The sequence below is a fragment of the Sminthopsis crassicaudata genome, chromosome 3, assembly GCF_048593235.1.
Source record: "Sminthopsis crassicaudata isolate SCR6 chromosome 3, ASM4859323v1, whole genome shotgun sequence".
Classification (NCBI taxonomy): domain Eukaryota; kingdom Metazoa; phylum Chordata; class Mammalia; order Dasyuromorphia; family Dasyuridae; genus Sminthopsis; species Sminthopsis crassicaudata.
The window spans coordinates 302,060,054-302,081,883 of NC_133619.1; the positions used below are offsets into that span (position 1 = coordinate 302,060,054).

The following is a 21,830-nucleotide window of genomic DNA, read 5'->3' on the forward strand; positions in this document are numbered from 1 at the left end:
TGTCTATATTAAACTAGTAGGGAGTAGATATGAGGGAGAGGATGGGATATAGTTTGTCAATGAGACTAAAGATTCCAAAGAAGTTTTTGTGTAGCTAGTATTGTCAGGAGGAAAATCCACTCTCTCCTAGCAATATCAGTAAATATTTGTCCTCTTGGAGATATCAAGAACACTAAAATATTTCATGTGGTCCATTTTTGCCTCATCTTTTTTTGAAAAATAACTTCTTTAATTGTATGTGAAAAATAATAGAGAGAGGCAGCACAGCCTAGTGGTGGATAGAAGATTGATCATATTCTCAGGAAGAATTAGGTTCAAACACTATGGTACCTAATAGTTCAAAGTCATTGGTAAATCAACTAACCTCTGGAAAAGTTTCCAAATTGTATCTGATGTTAAAAGGTTCTTTTAACTAAAAATCTAACAAGCATGAAATCTCAAATCCAGAGGAAACCATACTATATCTCTTTGGGTGCCTGACCTATGGTCCTCTAGTTATTCTGAATACATGAAAAATAGGGGGTGAGGGAGAAGTGAGTCACATAAGGTCATCAGAGTAATAAGTGGTAGAACCAATATTCCAACTCAGTACCCCATGATTCCAAGTCCGGTATTCTTTGCATATGTACTTATTGCCCCCTGACACAAACTAGGTTCTTTGATATGAAAGACTATTTTACTTTGGTTTTGCTCCTAAGCACCTAGTATAGTACTTGGTGCATAGTAGAGGCTTAATAAATGATTGTAAATGTTTAATATATGTTCTCTTGTTGCTTGAGTTATTGATTGCTTACATAGAAGTCCTGAAATCATTTTTGGATCTAGGGGAAATCCAAACACAGTAGCTCTATGAATCTAGCTGGGGAAGTCCAGCTACACTGGGGGATATGGGACCTCAATGGATAAACTAGATCTAAAAGGATTATCTTCTGGTGACTAGAATTCAGCTCCCTTCTGAGGGGGACCTCAAGGGCTACTGATGGAAGTGACATGTTTCCTGTATTTACTTCTGTGAGTTTTGTATTTGTTTTTTGATTTTTATGAGTCAACCTATCAGTTGACAAGTATTTACTATGTGCCTGTTATGTACTAGACACAAATGAAATGTTAGCTGTCTTCAAGAAGCTACGATCTGTGTGCTAAATACTACCTGGGATTGAAGAGACACTGTACTATTTCAAACAACATTTATTTAGTTTTTATTATTCTTCTGACACTGTGTTAAGTGCTGGGACTATAAAGTCAAAGTCTCTGATCTCCAGGAAAATTCTATTAAAGAGTCATGGATATGTATAAAAAGACACAAAATAAAGTCAGAGTAACTTGGAGTAGTAGGGCACTGGGACTTGGAAGATCTGGAAAGACTTCTTGTAGAAGATATTGTATTAATTGTCTTGATGTAAATTAGAGATTCTTAGATGTGGAAAAAGGAAGGTGGACTCTATTTTCCATGGATGATGGAGTAGCTTGTGTGAATAGCAATTGTCTGAATCATAGAATGTGGGAGGGAGGTAATATAGACTTAAGCTGGCTGAAGATGGGGTAGTAAAGGGATTTAAAAGTCAAATTAGAAGAGTTAATGTTTTATTTCAGAGGTAAAAGGAAGCTGCTGGAATTACTAAGTAGAGGAGTAATATGATCAGATCTGTGCTGAAGGAAAATCACTTTGGCAGCTGTGAGGAAGATGCATTGGAGAGAAGAGACGCATAAGTCAGAGAGAACAATAGGAAAGCTATTACAATACTCCAAGTAAAAAGTAAGAAAGATCCAAACTTGTGTGGCAATCAGTAGTGAGAAGGATTGAATGCAAGAAATGCTGAGAAAGGGGACAGCTAGGTGGCGCAGTGAATAGAGCACCAGCTCTGAAGTCAGGAGGACCTGAGTTCAAATCTTTTCTCAGATACTTAATACTTCCTAGCTGTGTGACCCTGGGCAAGTCACTTAACCCCAATTGCCTCAGAGAAAGAAAGAAAGGAAGGAAGGAAGAGAGGAAGAGAGGAAGAGACTTAGAGGCATTCAGTCATAATCTCACAGATGGTAGCTTCGCCCCATTGGCTCCTCAGCTAAGCACATACACCAAATGTATGAACCTGCGGTTCCTCTCGTACTGAGCAGGATTACTATGGTGACAACCCCTCATCAGTAGGAGAGAGAGAGAGAGAGAGAGAGAGAGAGAGAGAGAGAGAGAGAGAGAGAGAGAGAGAGAGAGAGAGAAAGAGAAAGAGAAAGAGAAAGAGAGAGGAAGGAAGGAAGGAAGGAAGGAAGGAAGGAAGGAAGGAAGGAAGGAAGGAAGGAAGGAAGGAAGGAAGGAAGGAAGGAAGGAAGGAAGGAAGGAAGAAATGCTGTGAAGGGAGAAAACTGTAAGATTTGGTAACTGAGTGGATATGCATAATTAAACAGAGTAGGGAGTTGAAAAAATATACTAAGGTTAGGATCCTTGTATATGGGAAGACAAGTAGTACCCTCGATAATAATAGAGAAGTTCAGAAGAAGAGAGGGTAATGGAGAAAGATAATCAATTCTGTTTAGGGCATATGGAGTTTAAGATACCCACAAGTTAGAATTGTCCAAAAAATACTTGATGATGTAAGATTTCATAAGAAATAGGAAAGTTGTATGAGTATGTGTGTAAACATATATATATATGTGTGTATATCTGAATATATACACACACATGTGTATACATATTATATGTATGTGCATATATAAACACACATACATTACATATATACACATATATGAGTTCCATGATTAAATTTGGGGAACTAATGATGTCACCAAGTGAAAAACTATAGATAGGGAAGAGGACCCAGAACAGAGATCTGGGATTTACTCTCCATAAGATATACACCTACAAGATCTGGGATTTACCCTCCATAAGATATACACCTACAAAATTTCATCCTTTGGGATGAAATGAAAAATTAGAGCAGAGTATGAAAACCAATAGAAAAAATTGCATCATGATGTCAAAATGTGTCAGATATGTAAAGTCTTAGTATTAAGAAGAGACTGTCATCTGGAAATTGACTTGAAGTATTATATTCAATTATACATTTTGAATGTAATATATAGCATAATATAATATAGCATAATATGTCTCCTGCTACAAGCCTCAGGCTAACATTTCTCAATTTCATCCCATAGTTTTAATTCCTACTCCCACCCTCCTTTTTATTTTAGGCTGTTGACTTCAAAGCCATTTCTAAGAGCTGCTGTCAATATTTAGTTCTTTTATGTTTTTACTTATTAGTTCATTTAGGGTTGACTATTTAAAACTATCTTACCACAAAATATGGGCTTTAGTTCAGAATATATGCTTCATCAATAAAAGTTTTGTATATCTAGCACCTAGATATGTGCCTGGCATATAGCATTAAACACTTAAATGCTTATTGAATTGAATTGTTCTGTTATGATCTAATACCTTTTTGCCAAAAAAAGACAATTTGCCTAAAACGTGCCAAGAGATTCAAGGATCTAGATCTTTGAGATCTTGAGAAGTTGAAATAATGCATGGAATTTTCTTCTATTTCCTTCACCTTGCTCCTCTTGAGGTATTCTATATCCAGTGATATTGCACTCCTTACCATCCTCCTAAACAAGATGTTCTATCTTCCAACTTCATATATTTTTACTATCTGTCCCTCCATTCTTGGAATGTTTTTCCTCTCTCTATATACATCCCTGGCTTCCTTCTAATCTCAGCTAGAATTCCATATTATACAAAAACCCTTTCCCGATCCCCCTTACTGCTATATCTCCCTTCTGAGATTTTCTCCAATTTATCCTATATGTATCTTAAATTTAATTATTTACTTAGACATTGTCTCCCCTGTTAGATTGTGAATTCTCTGACAGCAAAAAATTGTTTTTTGTCTTTCTTGGTATCTCTAGTGCCAATCACTTAGTAGGAGCTTAATAAATGCTTATTGATTTGATTTTTTTTTTTTTGAGGCTGGGGTTAAGTGACTTGCCCAGGGTCACACAGCTAGGAAGTGTTAAGTGTCTGAGATCAGATTTGGACTCGGGTCCTCCTGAATTCAAGGCTGGTGCTCTATCCACTGCACCACCTAGCTGCCCCGATTTGATTTTTTCCTAATTATTAGGATTGAGCTGTGATTGTAGAATTGGGACTTCAGTAAGAATAGAGAGTATTCTCCTGTTATTCAAATAAATAAAAAGTTAATGAGGTAGCATGATGCATTATACTTAGAGCTAGGGCAAACTGAATTCAAAAACCTATTACTAGTTATGCAGTCATAAGCAAGTCCCCTGACATGTCCAAGCTTCTGTTTCTTCACCTGTAAAATGAGGATAAAAATATCTATAATACCTTACTTCACAGATTTTTTAAAATTCCCAAATCTAACTGTGCGATTATAGATAAGTCACTTAACCCTGTTTGCTTCAGTTTCCCCATATGTAAAATTATTTGGAGAAGGAAATGGCAAACTAATCCAGTATCTTTGCCAAGAAAACCCCAAATGGGGTCGTGAAGAATTGTACACAACTGAAAAGAAGAAGAGATTGAACAAAAAAAGTGATTGTTTTTGCAAACAGCAATCTAAAGAATAAGGAACTTCTACCAGCCAAGAAATGAGGAAAGATAAAGGGATTAAATCCCCTTCCTTCATATCTACCTTTAAAAAGGCAATAAAGGCATAAAGATAAATATATGAAGTAGAAATAATTCTGCATTTAGTCTCAGGAGTTCTGAAATCAAAGGAAGGGTGTGCTGGAGGCATCTCTAACTGACTTTAGAAACTGTGAAAGCTTGTGTGAATTTTTACATCTGAGAAATCAGCAATTGCCAGATCAGGGCTTGAATGATTAGTTTGTTGATTATCTAGACTAAAAAGTGCTGAATACTATAATTAAATATATATATATATATATATATATGTATACATTTTCCCCTGCTAGACAAATTATTCAGTATCATCATAATTTTTTATGATTCTCAAAAGCAGATCTTGAGCTCAGGAGAAGTGTCTGAAGTAGAAGCCTCATGGAATGAAGTCTTCACTAGGCTAGAGGCATGGTGTCTACAGGTTAAAAATAATAATCAACAACAGCAACAAGTTTTACATTTATTATCTCATTTGAACTTCAGAGTAACCTGGTACAAATCCCATTTCTTTTCTACTTAATATTCCCATTACCTTTCATAAATCATCCATTATCCCTGAATCCCATTTTCCTCAAAAATAGGTTACCTGAGTTCTTTTTTGGCTCCAAATTTATGACGAATGAAATTTTAACATTTTGCCCCATCTCATTCACACAATGGTGCATTTATAGTAAAACTTGACATTTCAGATCAACTCAAATGTCTAGTTCATTTGAAATATTTTATCCAAGCAATAATAAAATAATTACCATAGTCAACTAATCATCAAACATTTAAGTACCTGCTATGTGTCAGGCTCTGTGGTAAGCTCTAGAGATATGACAAAAATGAATCATCCCTTGTTCTTATGTGACTTACATTCAATCACAGAGACAGAAGGCTGATATAGAATCCCATGGAACCTTGAAGAAAGGACTTGGGTTTCCTCATCTGTAAAAACAAGGCACTATTATTAGCTGAGCTCTCGGATCTCTTCTACCTCTAAATTTATGGTCCTATTTCTAGGTGCTGGGAATATAAAGACCAAAAGCACAGTCCAAGTACTCAGGAAGTTAGTCTGAAAAGCAGCAGCAACTGCTGTCAAAGCAGGTGAAATGACTTTATCCTTTAGTCTCAGTTTCCTTCTCTATAAAATGTCTAGTGATATTTACACTACCTACTAGCCAGAGTTGATAAAGGGAAAGGGCTTTTCAAACTGTCAAGAACCATGTAAAAGTAAGTTATTATAATTATTAGAATCACTGAAGAGGGACTAAAACAGTTTTGGTAGCCAACAAAGTAAATATTCTGTTTCTTAATTTAAAAAAAAAAACATAAAATTGATTTTTTTTAAAGAATCAAATTTATCATATGAGCTCTGTATCATTTGTATGTCAATGAGCATCTCAAATCTTCAATCCAAAAGTAATTTGTAATTATCTCATTCACTTTTGCTGTACACTTTAAAATATGTACATTTATTAGACATGTTTGAGAGAGCAGTAATGTAGCCAAGAATAAAATGAGGTCAAGTTAAGTGAAATGCCAAAGTCTTTTTTTTCATTTCTAAAATTTTAGGTTTTCTCATATAAGATATTAATTTATATTCTCAAACTTATTTTTACTTACTCAATTAATAAAAATCCACTTTTTCTTCCACCCAACTGAAAATGAAAAGAAAACAAAACTCTTGTGACAAATATTCATCGCAAAACAAAACAAATATCTACATTAGCCACATAAAAAAAAAAAAAAAGTGGAGGGAGACAGGGGTCTCAATCTGTACCTTGAATCAATCTCTTTGTCTTTTTGTCAGGAGCTAGGTTTCATCAGGAGTCTTCTGAAATCATGGTTAGTTGTTGCCTTCATTGGTGGGTTCCTTCTTTTAGAGTTTGATGAGAAAGGAGTGTGTTTAGCTCTAGAGCACTAGGTTTAATGGAAAATATTTCTCTTCCTTTCTGCAATTCTCTTTCCCTCATTCACAGTCAAATTACAGGTTTTTATCCTTTCTTTTTAAACATTTCTTTGAGGTGGACACCCCTTGTTATGATTTTATTTCTGTTCAACCTCCTTTGACCAATGTCAATGACAATGAGGTTCAAGTCTCATTTTCCCTTACCTACACACACTGCTTCCTCTTCATTTGTATAAACTTCAACTTGTTCACCTAAATTTGTGTGAAATAATTTCCCCCACTCTTCTGCTCCCTTTCCTTTCATTCTGTTTTCTTATTGTAGTTTAAGGTTAAAGATTCCAAATCCAGTACAAGGAAAAGTACCAATCCCCCATAAAAGCCACTTATGTTACTAGAGGGAAAACCTGAGGAGTATATGACTGCAAATATACCCATAATCAGAGAGCTCATGGCAAGGATAACAGGGAGTTTCTATGTTCAAAGTATGAGGTTCCCAGTTTAGCTTTATATTCTACATTCCCTAAGAAGAATCTTAGAAAGTAGGGTGACTGAGATACCAAGTCCAAGTTCCAGACAATGGCTAATTCTTCTAAAGAAAAAACTGTCATGACTAGAAAGTAATATAAATTATTCCAGGAAAAACTGAAGAAAACAAGGAGAAAACACTTCCTTGAGGATGGGGCTGAAAATGCAATAAAAAGGACAGTTAGGGATGAAGAAAACAGGTCCAGGGCAGGGAGGTTGGGGGGAGGAAGCCAGTTGGATTTGCTCCTGTAAAACAAGTAAGATCTAGTAGATTTTTTACAGCATTTTTAATCTAAGTCAATCATAACCTGACTTTGGTGGGTAGGAGTGAGAATCCTGTACTTCATATGCAGATCAAAGTTTAGGAACTGCTGATGATTTATACTGGAGGATGAGGGAAGGAAAGGGAAACCTGGGAAATTGGTAGCTAGCTGAAAGTCAAATTTCTACCAGTAGGAAAAGGGACTATTAGCCATTATTATAGATAGGCTCAGAGGAATTAAGTCTTCCCAGCAGCTCTTAATTTAGTAGATTGGAAGAATACTGGATTTGTTATGTTGGTATATTCATTTTTTCTGATTATTTGAAAATTATAAAATCTTAAAACAAATAAACAAACAAAAATACTCTAAAGGCCTGTGGTCTTACTAGATTCTATGAACCTTGATAATGATATGGTTCTCAGAGGATACATATATCATCTCTACATATCAGAATGCTAAAAAAATTCATTCTTGTATAATCCCTTATTATTGATCAATCATATTCACCTTTTTATGTTTTTTTTAAATTTCTGCATATATACTTCATAGAACACTAGTCATTCATCAGGAATTTGGGAAAGTCTTTAAAGGTCCATTTTTCCCCTCAGTAGAATCTTATATTCACTTTTTCTAAATAAATTATTCTTGGTTAACTTATATCATTTGCCTTCTGGAATACTGTATTCCAAATTCTTTGCTCTTTTAGAGAGGTTTTTGCTAAATCATGTATGATCCTAACTGTAATTCCTTGATACTTGAATTCTTTTTCTCTGACTACTTTAAGTATTTTTTTTCAATTGATCAGGAAGCTCTGGATTTTGGCTATAATTTTCCTGAAAGATCTTTTTAATTTGGAGGTCTCTTTTAGAAGGTTTTTACTTTGCTCTCCAGTTCAAAAAAATCTATACAATTTCCTTTTATGATTTCTTGAAATATGATGCATAGACTCCTTTATTGGTCATGACTCTCAGGTGATCTAATAATTCTTTTTTATTGCTTTTTTTTTTCTTCAATACCTCTCTCTCACCCATGTGGTCTACTAAGTCATGATTTTCTGTGTTTTGGTCAACTGTTTGTTATGTGAGATACCTCACAGTTTGTTCAATTTGTTATGTCTTTTGATTTTATTTTAATATATCCTGTTGTTTCTTAGATTCATTAACTTCTTTTTGATTGATTCTAATTTTTCTAGCATCTTGTTACTTTGGTAAAGTTTTTTACTTTTTATGCCAAGCTATTAGTTTTCTTTCCAATTCTTTCTTCCATAGCTCTCATTTCTTTCCCAGTTTTCTTCCTAGTGAATGAATTTATTTTCAAATTGTTCCTCTAGTGGTCTCTTTCATTTATCAAATCATTTAAAAAATTTCTTTACTCAGTACATAGCCAAGGACTCATGACCAATTTTTCCCCTATACCACTTCTCCCCACTCAAGATACAGATTGCCAAATCAGTCTTCACTAGAACTGTGACCTAACAGTGAGTAGTAAGCAACAGAATTGCCTATCAATATGAGTTCCTGTTCCTTGAATGAGATCAAGCCCTTCTATCCCTAATATAGGGTCTTTTCTTTCCTCAGTCCACCAGAAGCAGGAATGCCTTCTTTCATTCCCTGAATTAGAAAGCTCTGGGCTATATATTCTTTATAATACCCTTATAATCGTGTCCACAGACCTCTTTGTTTCCCAGCTAACCTGGCCTGGAAAAATAACTTAATGTATTTTTTTCCCTGGGTTTCCTAATTAGGACTCAACCAACTGTTTTCTCTATCTTTGTAGAGGAATTTCAGGAGAGAGTTTGACTGTGCTACTTCCTTCTACCCCACCATCTTAACTGGTCTCAAGAGTCCCTCTGTTAATTTAATTCTAAAGAATCAAATTATTTTCAAAGGTATACCCCCAAAATTAATGAATATATCTAGTAGGAGTCTCTGCATTGGCTGATTTTGCTCACAATTAAAAAGTACTTCTAATTTTTATACATTTGAGAATTAATCTCAAAAATATAAATTATATATTTCAATAATTTTTAATTATAGCTTTTTATTTTCAAAATATGGATAATTTTTACCATTCATCCCTACAAAACTTTTTGTTCTAATTTTTCCCTCCCTTCCCACCTCTGTCAGTAGGCAAGTGATTCAATATATGTTAAACATGTCCAGTTGCTCTATACATATTTCCACAATTATCATACTACACAAGAAAAATCAGATCCAAAAGGAAAAAAAAATTAGAAAGAAAACAAAATGCAAGCAAACAACCACAAAAAAAGAGTGAAAACACTATATTGTGGTCCATATTCAGTTCCCATTGTCCTCTCTCTGGGCGTAGATGGCTTTCTTAATCACAGGACTATTAGAACTGGTCTGAATCACTTCATTGTTTGTAAGAGCCATGTCTATCAGAATTGATGATTGTATAATCTTGCTGTTGCCATTATAATGATTTCCTAGTTCTGTTCATTTCACTTAGTATCAGTTCATATAAGTCTCTCCAAGCCTCTCTGAAATCATCCTGCTGATCATTTCTTATAATATTCCATAACATTTATATACCATAATTTATTCAGTCATTCTCCAATTGATGGACATTCATTCATTTTCCATTCATTTTTGCCACCACAAAAAGGGCTGCCCCAAATATTTTTGCACATGGGTCCCTTTCCCTCTTTTATAATTTCTTTAGGATACAAACCCAGTAGAAATACTGCTGGACCAAGGGTATGCACAGTTTGATAGCCCTTTGGGCATAGTTACATATTGCGCTCCAGAATGGTTGAATCAGTTCACAACTCCACCAACAAGGTTCAATAATTTTTTATTAAATATGTTCCTAACAAAAATCACCTTGATTTGATAATTGTTTTAGATTGGGAATTAGAAAATTCCCCTCACTTAAAACTGTTGAAGTTCATTCCCTTCATTCTACTACCTAAAATTGGAGGCTTCTTTCCTAAGAGGTCATTCAGTATGTTTTGTGTAATCTCTAAATCCACTCACAGTCCCATGAAATTCAGCATAATGTCTTCCTATATATACATGTAGGACTCAGTAAAAGGCAAGTTCAGTGTTCTGAGTAGCTTATTTCCAAGTATTTACCTAACATGTAATGCTGAGTCCCAACACTAACTTCTTTAATTGGAATGTCACATATTATTGACCAAAGATCATATAAGATCCCATGATTTCCCAGCTGTTTCCCCCTGTTTTTTTTTTCTTGGATTGCCACCTTTTGCTAACCCAAGGTCAACTTATGTATAAATATCCATAAATTCTATCAAAATTCTGAATTTTTGTATTCACTCTTCAGGTCTATGCAGAATGTATGGGGGACATTATTTGCCAAAGGAACTATGGATATTAATTTTTTATTACTGTTCCTCGTTAATAGACATCCAACAATTAGTAGACATTTAATTCCTTTATTTGAATTCTGAATACCTGATTCATTATAGAGCATGCAATATCATTGCATTACACAAATACCAAATAATATTAAATATTAGCATTCTTTTCTCACAACATTTTCAGTACTTATTTTTTGATAATTTAAACATAGTGTTTTTAAATTCATTTGTTGTAATTTTAGTGTCAGTTATCTGCAGTCATAAAAATCATTGACTTTGGAATCCAAGGATCTGAATTCAAATTTGTATTTAACATTAAGTATCTGACCTCAAATAAGTCATTTTTTTGGACTTTCAGGAACTCAGTATCTTCATCTGTAAAATGGGACTAGGTGGCATCTAATGTTTATTCCAGGTCTAAATCATCTCCTAGATAGTCTTCCTGACTCCGCTTTCCCTCCTCTCTGTAATCAATCTTAACTAATCTTCTTAAAACACTAATTTTATCATATTATTTATTCCTATACTCAAAAAGTTTCATTTTACCTCTCAGCTGAAATTAAAGCTTCTTGTTTTTATATTTGAATCATTTCATAAGCCTTTATTCCATTATCTAACCTTATCTCTCCATATCTGTTAAGTCATTACAGATTCCTCACCCCAAGTTTTTCTTGGCAAAGATACTAGAGTCATTTGCTATTTCCTTCTCCAGATCATTTTCCAGATGAAAAAAACTGAGGCAAACAAGATTAAGTGACTTGTTAAGGGTCACACACAACTAATAAGTGTCTTTTGGGTTTTGGGGAGGTTTTTTTGTTTTGGTTTTTGCTGAGGCAATTGGGGTTAAGTGACTTGCCCAGGGTCACACAGCTAGGAAGTGTTAAGCGTCTGAGGCCAGGTTTGTACTCAGGTCCTCCTGACTTCAGGGTTGGTGCTCTATCCACTGCATCACCTAGTTGCCCTAATAAGTGTCAAAGACCAAAATTGAATTCAAGAGATGAGTCTTCCTGTCTTGGAGGCTCAGTACTCTATTCAATGAACCACTTAGTCACTCTATCTTCAGTATAGTATTCTCCAACACATTCACTCTCTTCTCCCATCAAGCTAGTTATCTTTCTTATCTCTCATTCTGAGATCTTTCGATCTCATTCTGAGTTCTCTGTCTTTACTCATAATGTTCTACCTTTGCCATTGCCTTCTCATTCTCTGTATTCTTTTTTATTCATCTGTAATGTGGCTGAGTATAATGTTATTTTTACCATAAAAGTATTGCTTAATGATATGCTTTTGATTTCTAATTGTTTCATAGATGTAAATCTTGTCTCTTCAAAAAAGGTAAATTTCTTGGGGAGGGGATAGGGGTAGGTGGGGATGGAGAGGTTTTTCTTGTTTCTCTCATAGTACTTAGTACAATGCCAAGCATATAGTAGGTGCTATTAACTATATATCCATTATTATGGTACCAGGTGTCACCAGCTCTGAAGTCAGGAGGGCCTGAGTCCAAATCTGCCCTCAGACACTTAACACTTCCTAGCTGTGTGACCCTGGGCAAGTCACTTAACCCCAAATGCCTCAGCAAAAAGAAGAAGGAGAAGGAGGAGGAAAAGAAAAAGGAAGGAAAACAAGGAGAAGAAGAAGGAAGAAGAAAGAAAAGAAGAATGTTATCTTTAACATTCTCTTTTTAAATTTTGAGCTCCAGATTCTTTCCCTCCCTCCCTTAATCACTGAGAAGACACACAATATGATATCAATTATACATATGAAATCATTCAAAACATTTCCATATTAACCATATTTTTCTAAAAAGCAAGAAAAATAAAGTGTGAAAATTAAATTTCAATTTCCACTCAAAATTTATTAGTTCTCTCTCTGGAGATGGATAGAATTTTTTCCATAAAGAGTCCTTTGGAATTGTTTTGGATCATTGATTCAATCAGAGTAGCCAAGTCCTTCACAGTTGATCATTATTACACTGCTGTTACTGTGTACAATGATCTCTTAGTTGAAGATGTTTCAGTACATTCTATCATTAGTATCACTTTCTTATGTATATAAAAAGTGATCTAAATGCCATGGAAACTGACACTGTGATAGATAGCTGTCCATTGATTGTATATGGAAATGATATACTGTCTTAATCATGATATATTGTCTTAAATTTCCCCATGGTGGCAGATGTCACAAATATCAAGTCAACGTTTTCATAAAATGTTTCGTATAGAGAATCATAAGATCATTTAGAGCTGGAAAGAACCAGAGTGGTCATTTGCTTCAATATTTTCATTTTTTACAAGGCAGACAAGTTAAATGACTTGCATAGGAACATGCAATAGTAAATATTCTAGTCTGAATTTGAATTCAGATCTTCCTAATACCTAACCCAGTGACCTATCCATTGTAGACAATTTTAAGCAATTAAAGGCTATTCCTAAATATATATGTGAATTAAATTCACCTAAAATAAGTATTTGATATAGTAAATAAAGTAGAAATGAAAACAATAGTGAAAGAACTTATAGCTTAAATTTCATTCACTACATCTTCCTGGCCTCAGACACTTAGTAACTGTGTGACCCTGAGAAAATCACTTAATCCTGTTTATCTTAGTTTCTTCATCTGTAAAATGAACTGAAAAAGGAAATGGCAAACCATTCTGGTATTTTTGTCTAGAAAACCCCAAATGGAGTCATGAAGAGTTCAAAATACACTAAAGGATTGGACCTTTTACTACATGAGATTACATTATATTATATTACATGAAAGGGGTAAACTCCTTCTACATTTTCCTAGTAATTTATAGTCTTAAAGAATTTTTAGAGCCCCAATATCAAATACAAATAGAAATAGATCCCTACAGGCTTCATATTGACTTTAAAAAACACAAATTAATACTATATTGTATTTTCAGTTAATTTATTTAATATTTCCCAATTAATATTTTAATCTGATTCCACTATGTAGCTTGCAGCCATTTATTTGTTCACCTTTGCCTCAAATGCTAAAAGATTAAGTGATTTACCCAATAAATATCAGAGCTAGCACTTAATCCTAGATCTTACTATCTCAGAGGCTAACTATCCCCTGGGCCCTGTTGCCTTTCATGAAGGCACTTAACTAAAATCAAATTCAATGGAAAATACTCATGCAAATCCCACTTATCCTTCCCAAAACCTAACAGACTACATAGGATATAGTAAGTGCTTAATAACTGTTTGTTGATTGAACTCTATGAAACCTTTTTATGTAGATGATTTTGGAAAAATGTGCTGCTTGGGAAAGGTATATTGTTTGGATGTTTTTTGGGAGAAATTTTGAGTCAAAACAAAATGGATCAATTATATAAAATTTTAATTGCATGAGGAAGGGAGTAAGGGATGCTTCTCATATAAGTTATGCATGGCTCTCTATAAGACTGTCTAAAGGTAGCTCAAAGGTAGACATAAATAGATTTCTCAAGAGTCTTCTCCCATTCTTTTCTAAGGATTTGATTCCTTTGATTCCTTTCAGAAGAGAAAGTAAGAGATTGGAGCCAGAAGATGGCCTCTCTCTTCTCCTTGGAGAAAAGGTACCAGGCTAGAATTATATCTATCTGCCTCCCCCCAAAATAATGTAATTTAGGAGGAATCATTTTAGGTCCAAGTTGAGCCCTAAATCATTATCCTTTAGTTTGACCCTCCCACCAAGTGTCAGTTCAACAAAGAACATAGGTAGCCAATAAAACCATTTATTCAAGCCAATAGCAAACAGAAATGAAAGATAGTATACATATGAGAATATACCATTCAATCTTCAGAATGAATTAGCTCCCCTTAGGAGCTGGCAGTGAGAAAGAGGTGGGAGGATGTGTAGAGTGGAGAGAGAAAGAAAGGGAGAGAAATGGAAGAAGAGAGAAAGAGGGAAGGAAGAAATAAAGGAGGGAGAAAGAAAAAAAGGGGAAGGGGAAGTTAAGAGAAAGGAAAAGGAGAGAGGAAAGAGATGAGAGGCACCAGAATAGCAGATTTTATCCAAGGAAAAATTCCTAAAAGTCCATACTGTAGTAATCTAGGGATAAGGACATGCTTCCTCTACATGCTTACTTTTCCTGAGTCTCCCCCATTTCAGGAACCTGAAAATCTGGAACTGCCTATCTTCTTTCTCAAAGTTGGCAGCCAGAGAACTGGATCTATCCACCTGAGATGTTCAAAGCACCATGCTGTGTATAGATAGGAAAGAAGGAAGGAAGAAAAGGAGGAAAAGAGGGAGAGAGGGAGGGAAGAGGGGGAAGGAGAAAGAGGACAAGTAGAAGGAAGGGAAAAAAGGAGAGAGGGAAGAAAGGAGGAAAGAGACCCTGCCCTTAAGGAGCTTACATTTGACTTTGGTGGAGGAGAGGTAGATAAAGCCTTCCTATATATAAGTAAATAACTGGTAGGTTTAGAGGGAAATATGGCACTAAAAACAAAAGGAATAAGGAAAAGCAAGTTGGCACTTAACCTGAATCTTGAAACAATCTAGGGACTTTCAGAGACAGTTGTGAGGAAGGAATACAAATTAACAGCCTGTACCTAGAGACAAAAAATGGAATGTTGAATTTTAGGAATAGCTAGTAAGCCAATTTGGCAGAAATGTAGCATATGTAAAGGGGTCAATATGAAATAAGCGTAAATTGAGAGTCAAACCTTAGAAAGTTTGCATTTTATCTTAGAGGCAAAAGGCAGCCACTAAGGTTTTTGATTGGAGGAGCAACATAGGCCTCTGTTTTAGGAATATTAATTTGGCAGCTGTATAGGTGGAATGAAGAAAGGAAAAATTAAAATAAGGAAAATGATGTAGAATGCTATTGCAGGTAATAAAGTTCTGATTTTCGATAATGGCCTTGTGAATGAAAAAAGGAGGAATTAGAGATAAAAATTGATCAAGACTTGGCAGGGGGTGAAGGAGACCAAGGAGTCAAGGAATCTCTAGAGGGTCATGATATGTAAGAAAGAATACACATCTTGAAGTTGGAAACAACTGCATTTGAATTCTGGTTTGAAATAGTTGAATGATGTCTGGCAAGTCACTTAACTTTTCTGGAACTGACAGTTTCCTCGCTTATAATAGAAGAGTACATTATTAATAGTCTCTACTTCACAAAACTGTTAGAAGGATCTATCAATAAGCATTTGATTAAGTGCTTGATAGTACCAGAAAGTTACATATATAAAGTATTTTCAATCTCTACAATCCTATATAAATGATAGATATTATTACTATCCAAGATTTGATCCTGTGTGACTAAAAGAAGAGAGTACTGAGAGATGGGGGGGGTGGAGAAGCAAAGGAGGGAAAGAGGCAGAGAGAGACAGAATAGTTTTGAGCAAGAGTTGGGGGCAGGGTAATGGAACAGGGAAAGAAAGATGGGATAATAGCACAGTATTTGGCATTTCAGAATGCATTTTCTCTTTTAAAGTGACACCTATTATCTCTATAGATAATCACAATTTGTAAAATAATTTTTATTAAATCTCTTTGTTAGAAAAGAACTGAGGCAGAAAGATTATTATTCATTTAGTCAAATGACTCATCAATGACTGCTAGGTATACACAACCTAAGATAATTGGTACCCTGATGAAGCAAAAACTATTATCAGCAGACAGAGGGGGAAAATCTTATTTCTTTTTAAAGATATTTTACTGATATCTTTTGATTTTTATATCACCCACATTTACCCTGTTTCCCCCACCCCTCTCCTAAAAAGCCACCTCTTCTTTAAAAAAAAAAAAAAAATATATATATATATATATATATATTTGCTGAAGTTATTGGGGTTAAGTGACTTGCCCAGGGTCACACAGCTAGGAAGTGTTAAGTGTCTGAGATTAGATCTGAACTCGGGTCCTCCTGAATTCAGGACTGGTGCTCTATCCACTGTGCCATCTAGCTGCCCCCAAAGCCATCTCTTCAAATAAAAATTTAAAAAGGAGAGAGAAAAATTCAACAAAACTAATCATTATTTTTAAAAATTTGATATTATATGTGGTGTTCAAATCTACACCTGTGGATTTCTGTAAAGAAGGAGGAGAAGTGGTTACACATATTTCTTCTTTGCAGTGAGCTACTCTTTACAATAATTTCGCAACTTTCAGTTCTTGTTCTTTCCCTTCCTATTGTTATAATAATTGTGAATATTGTTGTCTTGGCTCTGTTTATTCACTTTGTATCAATTCACATAAATCTTTCCATTTTTTGTATTCCTGCTTATTATTTCTTACAGCACAATAATATTCCTTTACATTCATGTACTGTATTATGCTTAGCCATTGTCCAATCAATAGGTATCTACATGTTTCTAATTTGTTATCACAAAAAGTACTACTATAAATATTGTGATGTATATAGAGCCTTTCATTTGGCAAATTATATATCCTTGGATTTTATATCTAACAGCTGAAACTCTGGATCAGAGATTATAGACATTTTAGTCATTTTGTTTTCCATATTGCTTTCCAGAATGGTTATACCAATTCACAATCAGTTAAAAATCTGTTAGTGTGCTTGTCTTTCCACAACTCTTCCCATATTATTGTTTATCTTTTGCCAATTTTCTAGTTGTGATTTAAGATCTCATATTTGTTTTGATTTGCATTTCTCTGATAATTATTTGAAGCATATTATCATAAGATTGTTAATGGTTTGGATCTCTTCTTTTATAATTTTTTTGTTTATATCCTTTAACCATATATCTGTTGGGGGAATGGTCTGGAATCTTTTTAGATTTTTGCTGGTTTTCTATATATTATATATCAAACATTTATCAGCCACAAAGTTTTTTTCCCCAATTGACTGCTTCCATTCTTTTCTTTAACATAATAATTTTGTTAATCACTTTCATATAATTAAAATTAAATTTTATCTTTCATTATTGCCTTTATCCATTTTTCCATCAAAAATTCACTTCCTGAGAATTCACTCTGGGAATGGGGAAGGGAGTATTATCAGAGAAAATTTAGGTCAAAAAACAACTGTAAGTAAAAATCTATTGAATCATTTTTTAAAAAATCTTATTCCCTCTCAATAGTTGTGGAAGGTATAGAATGCCTCTCTCTTCTAAGGTTTTATAGTATGGTCTTTAATTTTCAGGTCACATATCCATTTAGAATTAATAAGGGAATATGATATGAGATAGTGGTCTAAATCTAATTTCCTTAAGACTGCTTTCTATTTTTCCCAGAAGTCCTTATTAAAAGGGGAGCTCTTTCTTGGGTAATTTATATTTTGGTGTTTATCAAGCACTGAGATACTAAGTTCAATTATTTCTGTTTCTATTTTATTCAGTCTGTTCTATTCATCTACTTCTTTATTTTGAAGTGCCAAATGGCTTTTATTTTTGCTGCATTATAATATAGTTGGAGGTATGCAAGTGCTTCATTCCTCACTTTTCCCCATTATTTTCCTTGATACTGTAGGTCTTTTCTTCCTCCAAACAACTTTTCAAGTTATTTATCTGGATCTGTAAAATACCCCTTTAGTAAGCTGATAAATAAATAAATATGTAAATTAGCATTTATATGGTTGTCATTTTTATTCTATTGGAGCAGTACAGTCTTGAGCACTGAATATTCCCCCTATTTTTTAGTCTTTATTTCTTTAAAAATCATTTTATAATTCAGTCTATACAAGTATTGAGTGGGCTTTGGCAGACTAACTCTGAAATATTTTATGCACTTTGTAATTATTCTGATGGCCTTTTTATTATTGCCTCGGGTTTTTAATCATATAGAAATGCTATTAACTTTTGTGGGTTTGTTTTGTAATTTGCAACTTCGTTGAAAATATTATTTCAATTGCTTTCTTTGCTTATTTCCTAGGATTTTCTAATTAAATCCTTATTTCATCAGCAAATAGGAATAGTTTTTGTCTTCTTTTTGGTTCTATTTAAGCCTTTAATTTCTTTCTCATTGCTATTCTAGATTTCTAAAGCTTTATCAAATAATAGCAGGAAAAGGGAGTAGGCTTGTGTTACTACTATATTTATTGAGAAAATTTCAAATCTTTCCCTATTACATATAATGCTTACTTCTCAGTTTAAGGTAGATGCTTTTTAACATATTAGAAAAGATTCATCTATGCCTTTACTTTGTAGAGTGTTTAGCATAAATGTCAAGAACTTTATCCCTATAACTGTTGAGATAATTATGTGGTTTGGGGATGTTTTTGTTTTTAGTGTAATTATACCAATTATCTTCCTAATGTAGAATCATCCTTCTATTCCTGGTATAAATCCAACTTGGATACAATTCGTGATTTTTAAAAAATAATTGCTGTAATCTTTTTGCCAAGATTTTATTTAATATTTCTGAATCAATTGATTCATTCATTATAATGGTCTATAGTTCTCTTTCTTTGCTTTATATTTCTCTGAGTAATCAGGGGAATTGGACCTATAGTTGGCTCAAAGAAAAACCTAAGTTCAAATCCCACCTCAGACACAGACTAACTATGTGGCTGACACTGGGTAAATTATCTAAACCACTCTCAGACTTGATTTCATCATTAGCAAAATGAAATTACAATTTGTAGCCTCTAAAGTATATTCTGCCTCTGGATTTATGAACTATAAATTATTATTCTATAATCTGCCTCACTGGAAAGCAAATATCGTAAAACTTTGCAATTTCATCACAAAAGGGAAAAATGCCACAAGCTACTGAAAAATCTGAAATATATGTATATGCACATATTTAGAGAAAATGAAAAATGTACTTCTTTTCAATATATAGTAGTAATTTTTGTTGTTGTTCAGTCATTTTTCAGTCAGACTCATCTCGTTCCCTCTTGGCAAAAATACTGGAGTGGTTTGCCATTTCCTTCTCCAACTCATTCTATAGATAAAGAAACTGAGGCAAACAGGGTTAAATGACTTGCTCATGGTACACAGCTAGTAAGTATCTGAAGTCGTATTTGAACTCAAGCAAATGAGTCTTTCCTGACTCTAAGTCTATAGTGCCCTGTCCACTATGCCACCTAATTGAACAAACAAACAAAAAAAATTTACTGAAGCATTATCAAATAGAGGTACTGTTTTACATGTTTTAGTAAAAGATGAAATAAAACTTACACAAGTGTGTGCAAATAGTATTGTGAATATAAGATATCCTAGAAACTGTATTCTCTCAAATATATAAATTTCCCCCACTTCAAAATTGTTTCCAGAATGAATCTACATGGCAAACCCATTCCTTCATAGAAAATGCAACAAAACACCAATTTAGATCCTCTATGTAAATTATCACAAACTTCAAATTAGTGGATTCTGAACTAGCTGTAGCATTTTTGCCTTATTAGATTTAACTATGTAAAACCCATATGCAGAAACAAGGAAAAATTTCATTATCTTCTGTAAGTACCAGAAGAGAAAAGATAAGGGGAAAAGATACACCCAGAGCTTTCTATAGCACTTAAATATGAAATAGATTTTTTTCAACTATCTTTATTACTTGAATTTTTCCAGGAGTAAAAAGAGACTTACTCTAATAAGAATCCAATATCCTCATACTGTGCAGATTTCATAACATAGTTTTTTTTTTCCATCCCCAGGGGCTGATTTGAAACAAAACAAGAGAAGCTATTCCTTCTGTTACCAGATACCAAAACCAGACCTGCTATAAGTCAAAAGCAACTTCATTGGGCTGTGATTCTTCCCTCTCCCAGAGTCTAAATGTAAGTGTATAATATCTAGAACCAGGGTTCAGCATGACAGATACTATCACTGCTCTTCCATTCTTCACGTCTCGTTTATTCACCCACTCTGGCTACCCTGTGGTACCTCATTGGGAGTTCTAAACAAAATCTCTCACTGTTGCTTACCCCTATGTAACCTGTTCATTTTTTCTTGGTTCCCACCTCCTTCCTCATCTAATTCAAGGTATAGAACATTGCTAATGCCTGGTGTAGGAGTTTCAAATAGCAAGATACATGGACTGTTACATATGATCTAAACTGATTTTTAAACTCAAGCATGTTAAATAGGATCTTAAATATAATCAGTTCCAAATGAGCTGCTAAGGTACCCAAGTGTTTGCCATATGTGGATAGTTTGATTTTACTGAGAGGTTTCTTTAGCATGTGCTTCTTTCATGATTAAACATAGAGTTTCCAAGTAATAAAAGATCAGTAGATTTTAAAAATAAATAATTCCTATATAAATAGAAAAATTAATATTATCATGTATCTCCTAATATTTTCCATATATACTTTTCTTTCATTGTCATATGAACCAAAGATTTTCTTCTGATGATATTTCTGTTTTTAATGATTTTTTAATGAAGAAATTATTCTTTTTTAATGAGTGCAGGAGTATACAACAAACTTTTCCTAAGGAGGAACTAATGTTTTTGAAATATCATATCATACAACAAATATAGTATTATGCACACATGATATTGAAAATATTCTCAGTAAAAAAAATTACATACCAGTACCCTTTTTATTCTTTGATCAATTTCTAAATAGAAGCAATAAAAATGTAAAGTACCTCGTTAACTTTTGAACTTTGATGGAAAAAGATTATACCCTCCATTTCTGACAAGTAGACATTATCTCATAGTATCCATAGTCATCTTATACTTATGACTATTGTCTGGTCTCAAGTGTGACTTTTGGAAGCACTCATTATTTCCTAATATGTAATAAAACAATGGCTTCTTACAGTTTCTTAATTTTACTTGGTAATGAAAAGCATGAACTTCACATGTGAAAAATGAATAACTAAAATTCTGGGGCATTTAGGATGGTGAGAGATATGGCTATAGATTTTTTTAAATATAGTATAGTATAAAAATATAGTATAAGCATACTATCCATGTAGTTATTGTTTCACAGCCATATCCTCATGGCATAAAGAAATGAAATGAAAAAAATACATTCTAAAAAAAAAAAAGACAAAAAAACAAGGAAGGAAGGAGGGAAGGAAATGAAGGAGGGGGAGAGAGGAGAGAGAGAAGGAAAGAGGGAAAAAGGACGGGAGAAAGTGAAGGGAGAGGAGAATGAGGGAGAAAGAAAGGGGAAAGGAGAGGGAGAAGAAAAGGAAAACAGGGTTCTCTGAAATTTTGCTCTTAAGGGTATTTCAATTCACACTATTAAAAAATAGATGCACTGATTATTTATGGAGAAAGTTTATTAAAGAACTAAATAAAAGCATTTAGAAGTAA

General features: G+C 33.9%; 1 protein-coding gene across 3 annotated transcripts in view; it reads left to right on the plus strand.

The window, feature by feature from the left end:
• The window catches only part of COL8A1 (collagen type VIII alpha 1 chain), a 214,030-nt gene that overhangs the window by 115,588 nt on the left and 76,612 nt on the right, over positions 1-21,830 (plus strand). For all 3 annotated transcript variants that reach the window (XM_074301000.1, XM_074301001.1, XM_074300999.1), the window contains exon 2: positions 20,218-20,340. The gene's annotated coding sequence lies outside the window, so the exon portion shown is untranslated. The remainder of the gene's footprint in view (positions 1-20,217; positions 20,341-21,830) is intronic.